Source organism: Corvus moneduloides, chromosome 2 (assembly GCF_009650955.1).
Source record: "Corvus moneduloides isolate bCorMon1 chromosome 2, bCorMon1.pri, whole genome shotgun sequence".
NCBI lineage: Eukaryota > Metazoa > Chordata > Aves > Passeriformes > Corvidae > Corvus > Corvus moneduloides.
Genome location: NC_045477.1, coordinates 3,644,094 through 3,651,315, shown reverse-complemented (window position 1 = coordinate 3,651,315; position 7,222 = coordinate 3,644,094).

Here is a 7,222-nt window from a genome sequence, read left to right as displayed (position 1 = left end):
AAACTGCATTTTGTCTGTCAAAACACAGATGCTCTCTTTTGACTTACAGTTTTTATGTGACTACACAAGTCTGCATTTAAGCATCTCAGATCCTCTTTTTTCCCCAAAATAAAAAACACCTCAAAAATAATTTGATGGGAATAAGAAACATTAAAAACCTCCTCAAAATATTTGAGCAGGTCTGAAAATTCTCTTCTTGGTCAGTAATTTAAGTCATAAAAGGCCATGAAGCTCTAATTTTGTTAATATTCATTAGAGCTTTTCCCTTTTTTTGTTAAAGATGCTGCCCTTGGTTTTCAATCTATTACAAATTAATTAGACTATAGTATTTAGTGGGGTTTTTTTCCCAAACATTCCCATGGATGTTCTGCCTACAGGCAGGAATTTACACCGGCTGTGTTTGTGTGTACGATCTGCTTTTTATTTCTTTATTTAAGTCAGCTAACAAACATGGTTTATGTTATCAGTGATGGGAAAAGCATTCCAGATGGATTTGTTGTTTTGTTCTCTATTAGCAGAATTAAGGAGCTGGGAGGGTGCAAGTTCCTGGTGACAAGTATTTTTATCTAATTAAAGAAGTGCACCAGCAGTTTGTACAAAATAATTTTCTGAGCACACTAATAAATGTGTAGAAGAATTTGAAGATAGATTGGAGGTTTTTTGTCTGGATCCAAGATTACTGTAAGTTTTTTTTGTTTCTTTTTAACTGTCTCAATAGTTAGCAAGCATTTACTTGCAATTATTTTTTTCTCCAACTGATGGCATAAATAATTAATATGATAAAAGATTCTTTCAAATCAAATCAGTAAACAACCTTCAAGAGGAATTGGTATGCATCCAATCCCCCAGACTCCCAGCAAGAATAACTTATGCCAATTAGACCTGTGAAATGGATTGATATTTTTGGCCTATGATAGTTAGCCAAGCTCTGGGGGTTCAGTTGCCCCCAAAATGTTCAGGAAGATAACTCAGATATCCTGGGTGTTGGAGATAATTGAACGCAGATCTAGGCATCGTTGGGCTCAGCTTTTTTCTGAAGATCTTAGGGGTGGGGGTGCTCCCCAAGGTGCAGGCAATCCTAATTCTGTCAATTCTTCAAATCTGCCTCTCTTCCCTCCTATGAAATGCCCCCATGGTGAGGTGGTTCTGAGTAGCAGCTCTCAGCTCTTTCTGTCAGTGCTGCCAGACTTTGGTGTCCACTGGAGAATGGCCCAGGTGAGTGTCCCAACCACTGCTCCTCCCCACTGTGGGGGGAAATTTTTATCCAAGTGTTGCTCACTCAGTGTTTACTCCTTGCTCTAATTATTCTCAGATAGCAAAATAGTGTCAGTAGAAGAGGTTCAGAGGTGTCCCTCCAAATACTTGCTTTGCTTCATGGTTAGTATATCCTGTCAGATATTTTACTTTGTGGGTTTTAATTTTTTTTTTTTTTTTTTTTTTCCCAAATGTTGCTCTATGCAATTTTGGTCAACTTGTTTTCTTTTCTTTTTGATAAAGAAAATATTTATTTTTTAACTGAGGTTAAGGAAGGTTTTCTAAACTTTGCAGTTTAGAAATATTACATAACTTAATATTCATGAGAAAAGCTATTGCAGCTGAAACTTTATGAGGAAGAAATGCACAGTTGTCATTTTAATTTTTATTATACCAAAATTTTTATTTTCACAGTGCTTTCATTTAATACCTGTTAGAGAATGTCTGATTTTTTCTGTGGTTCTTAGCAAAAATTTACATTGGAAGAAAAATCCATGTAAGAAATACATTACAGCAGAAAGCTGAATTGAAAGTGGAAGTGGCAATTCACACACAGCTGATCCTTTGGGAACATCTGAAACAGGACCTTTTGGTATTTCTTTTGGAGGAGGGGACAAATTTTTCCAGTTGACTCCAGCATGAGTAATTTGGGACTTGTTGGATTTAATTGTGAGAAAGGACCAACTCCTTCCAGATCTGTTCTGTTAAAGCACTTTGCTCCAAGAGCACGTGGAGCACGTTCACCCTCAAACATAAAGCTGGGTGTTTGAATTGGGAACTGGCAGAACTGGGCGGTGGACTTTGCCACAATGCAGAGCTCTGGGCTGTCAGAGAGTATTCCCTATTTCCCTCTACCTGGGAAATAAATGGGTTTTCCCCACTCTTCATCATGCAGATGATGGCTCCAAGGCAGTGTTATTCACCTTATCAGCTGTTAGTTCAAAGGCTCAGGACTCTGCTCAGTGTTGTGTGTTGCTTCCCACTAGGAAGTTCCCAAAGATGCTGAACTTTACAAGGACTTTTAGTCCCAGCAAGGGACTGCCAGATACTGCTGGGGCTGTTTTTCCTGGGGGTCCAGTCAGGTTCAGGTCAGAACAACAAAACAAATTAACATGGTCCTTAACCATGTAAGCTTAACACTTGAGTACGTTGTTTCTCAAGCTTGGAAGCAAAAAAACCCAAACGTTTTTAGCTTTTTTTTTCCTTTTCTTTTCCAGCCCACTCTCGGTGGCAGCTGACCCAGTGGTGTCCACAGGTGTGTCGTGGAAGGCAGATGAGAAAAACTGATCTGATTCAGTTTGAGAGGCTGATGAGGGGCTCTGGCAGGACAACGGTAAGAGCAGTGTTGTGGGGTGGGCGAGCACTGCCCCACTGCATCCTGCATCCTCTCACCCCATGTCTCTGCCCTGGCAGTGCCACAATGCCACCCTCTTTTAGGGCTGCCTTCCAAACATTTTTACCACACATGAGCATTGAAGCAACAGAGGAGACTGTATTGGAATTAATTTTTCAGCTGGCTTCTTTTTTTTTTTTCTCCTTTTTTGCCTTTTTTTTTTTTCCTTGAAATACTTATAGGAAACTGCATTAGAATTCCAAAATACTGGAACATTAAAAAACCATCTGGAGATCTAAACCAAGTGTAAAGAGTTAGAGTAGCCCTGATGCATGACCACAAAGACAGATACGATCCATTGTGGGTGGGGCAGACACCTTGCAGTTGTAGTGAGGACCATAAAGTTCTGATATTAAAAAAAATATCTTGGGATAGCTAAGTAATCACAGAATGAAAATGATAGAAATTAATCTTTGGCTACATAAATATAGCAAGACTTTATTTAGCAAATACTTATTCTGGGAGGGTTTTACATACAGAAACACCTAAACTTGTGCTAAAGAGTTGGGATTGGCTTGATGGAAGTGTTGTGTACAAGTATATAAACCAAAAATACATTCTTTGTCACATATATCTATGTCTTTTTCCAAACCATAGGTTGTTCCAAGTTGCTATTTGAATTTTAGCAAGTAGTTTCAGGATTTATTTTTAGGTTTTGGTACCTTAAAAATGCTTTGTAAAGATATACAGTGTGATATGAAGATACAAAACATTACTTCCCATGGAAATGTGCTGGAGTCATAGAGACTTTTTCTTTTCAGTTTCTTCACAGAAGAGCAGCACTCTGTTTAAAGAGAGTTAGGAATCTTCAATCTTTTTCACACTCAATTATTTTCCAGACTATGTGTGTGTGTATATATCTGTGGGGTTTATTTTAGAACAATTTGGTTGCAATGGAAAGGAGGTTCGTAGTCATTTGGGTTATTATATCTAGAAGTACAGCAATATAAAAGCATAAAAATAACACTGAAGAAAATGCGTAAGAAAGGGAAAGGAAGGAAAAGAATAGAAGGATATCAGCACCTGGACCTAGGGATAGGCTGTGGTTATTGCAATTTTGATGTCTATTGGTTGATGGTCCCACCTTGATCCATCTGGGGTGGGGGAAGCCCATGTGACACAAAGTTCAATGGGTTAATAAATGCTCAGGTCTATGTGGGAACACCCAGGTACCTCCTCTGGGCAGGGGGAGTTTTACACAGTCTGATGAAACACTGGGGGTCACATGCAGTCCTCTGGTGGAAGGTCTCAGAAATGAATTTGGGGGCACTTTGGGGGGCTTTGATGGTTTATGATCCCTTCTAAGACACAAGATCTGGCTCCTTGGGCCGGTTAGGCCCCATCAGAAGGGATGAATTCTTTCAGGCCTTCTTGTGAGTGTCCTGGTACCTGCCAAGGGTGGAGCTTTATGCCTGAGCCAGTTGTGAAAGGGAGGGTATTGGCATGATGAAAAGCACTGATGCCTAAAGATTTTTAGCTTTTTATATATTTTTCATATATTTGTAACTTTGTAGACTGTTAATACACAGTTATAATTGCTAGTACCTTTCCTGCCCTCTTGCATAGTTTAACAAACCCTTATTAATACATTCTTGAAATTCTGTTTAGTCTTGCCTTTAGTCTGGCAAGGACACTTTATTTTGCACTATACATCATAGATACAATAAAGTGTGAGGATAAATATCAGGAGGAGGGCTCCAATGGGGCAGAACCTGGGGGAAAATCACCTAACTAAGTTCTCTTCTAGTTGTACCATATTTGATAGATATACTTATCAACTAACCTTATAGAAATTGTAGGAATAATGTATCGGGTGTGTATATCAGCATTTTGTGTACCTTGAAGGCTTGTAGTTAAAGATTTGATTGTATGTTATCATTTTAACAGTGTTTGGAAAAAGTTTTGTGTTTTATTCCAGGCAACAGCACTATCCCACCTCCTCTGGGTCATTTTCTTATCAGCCTTCTCCCTGAGCTGGCTCAAACCCCAGCCTGTGGCCCCTGCTGGTGGGTTCTCTGCAAATCTCAGCAAAGCACTCCCTGCTTTTGAAAAGTGCCAATTGTTTGGGTCATTTACCATAAACATTTCCCACCTGGATTGCACCCAGCTGCTGCAAACAGATGGCACCACAAATCCAACCAGCCCAGGCCATCATGTCTGCTGTGGTGCTGCTCTGCTGCCTTCATCCTGCAAGATTAATGTGATCCATGTCACAACAGCCAGACTTAAAATCAATAGGAAATAGTCTCCAGTGAAGCTCTTGAGACCCCATCTCCTGGGGTAATAAGGGAGGTCAGCATCCTTCAATATCCAGCTCTGTGTCAGGGAGATTCCTGCCAAAATCAATGTAGCTGAAGCAGGAACTGTTTCGGTAGGGCCGTCCCCACATGACACCCCTCCAACACATCCTTTCACTGCACTGGCAGCAGCTGACAGAACTGCCAGGAGGGAATCCCAGTTTCCCTGACTCACTGCATATGAGCAGCCCTCAGCAACTCCAAAAAAATCTCCTCACGAGTATAGAATTTACTGCAATTTCAAACCCTGCATTTATATTTTCACTTGTATGATTTCACTTTTTATGGAAAAGTCATTTAGGCTGAAGATAAGTCACAAAGCAAACCTAAATTTTTTAGGTTTACAATAAATGCATACATTAATTGAGGTTCAACAGCTTTTTCTTGAGGTGCCATGCTATCAGCATTGTGGCATGGCCCGAATAATTTACCAATAATTCAAAGATGCTTGGAAGTGTCAGAATTTTCTGCACACAAATAGCAGAAGTCTTGTTGGATGAAAAGGAAATGAAGGTAAGGTGGATTTATCCAACTATCTACCACACAGTGAGATAGAAAAGTATTATCATATTCAGTGCTACTTTAATTATTGATGGACAGCTCAAATATCTTTCATCTCTTCTGCAAAGAATATAAATCTATTTTTTCTTGTTCAAACTGATCCAATTTATAAGGTTGGCAATGTTTGCTACTCCACGTTTGTATTTGCTGAAAAGGAACTTAAATTCTCTTAATATTTAATACTATTTAGTATAAAAGGAGGATCTTTTCCAAAAAAAATGACACAACATTGTTGTTCTAAACACTGTTTCACCAATCCTGTATATTTCTTAAATGCATAACCTTTCCAAAATGGAAATTCTCCTCTTAAAAAATATACTACAATTTGCTCCACAAAAAAGTTGTTTGCTTGCTTTATCCCAGGAGGAGCTCAAGTAGTATTTGTGTAGCTTTTCTTCATGTATGTCAAACTTTTTTGCTTCCTTCTCCAACAGGAGAAAAAAAGAGAAACTCAGGATCTCCAGAATCCTTTTGTTTGAAAGATGTTTGGAAAATGCGAGGGAAAAGTGAAGAAACTTGAGTGTCCTTCAACAGAGACTTGAAAATTCCTGCAAGCTACTATTTCCACTTTGATGTGAGAGTTAAGAATGGACATCTCAGACTACCTAATGCAATGGGAAGCGAGTAATTCCAAGCATTCCCATGCTATCAGGCGGAGGGAAATTGAGTGCAGTGGTTTTAGAGCAACGTGACTTTGGGGCTGTGGTGTTTTTATGACTGTCAGGAGGTCTCCAGGAACATTGTTTCATGCTTCTTCCTAGGAGAACCTTTGAAAACATAGCATCATAGAATGGTTTGGGTTGGAAGATCATCCAGTTCCAACCTCCCTACCATGGACAGGGCACCTTCCACTAAACCAGGTTTTTCAGGGCCCTGTCCAACCTATCCATACTCAGGCCTTTAACCAAAGAGTGTCATTTGTTGTGTATCGTATTGCTGGCAAACATCCCAGCCTACAAAAAATACTCCTGTGGGAAATCTCTCAATAAAAGCTTTCCAGGCCCTTTTGTTTTCAGCAGAAGGAGGAGCAGAAACTCATCAACGTGGAGAGGCAGCAAAGCTGCACCATCACTGCATTCAAGTTGGATTAAGTGCTCTGAATTGAGCTCTGGAGAAAGCAAAGGCAACAAGTCTGGTTCTAAACTCTCATCAAACAGCTCCGCAGAGATGGTAAGAACTGCACAATTTGGATGTCTGTGGCTTATTTTTCAGGTTAAAGCACTAAACTATGCAGTAATCAAGGCACAAAACTCGTTTAGGCTGCAGTCCTGTCCTTAGGACACTCTGAATTACTGTGCATGGAGCACAGTTTGTGAAATTCCTTGCTGTTTGGAGACCCTTTAGATCCTCACACTTTACAATGAGCTACAGAATAAATTTTTATCATGGCCTCTGAGTTTTTCATGCTACAGTTGCATAAATTTGCTAACAAAACATGGAGCGATTCCTTTGGTTGTTCCATTTCTTTTCCTAAACAAAAATAAGCTTGTAAAGGGAGGAGAAAGGAAATACAGGAAAGAGTGCAAAACTGTGCATAGCTTTGGGAGTTCTCTCCTAGTAAAGCAGTGTAAATCAGTGAGGTTGAGTAGAGTGACCCCTTTCCGAGGGAGGCAGGCTTGATTTCAGGCTTAGGTGGACGCAGACCAGAAGAAGCCTTGAGATGACCATGAGAAAAGACTTAGTTCTGCCACCAGGGATCACTGCAGAACTGTTGCCA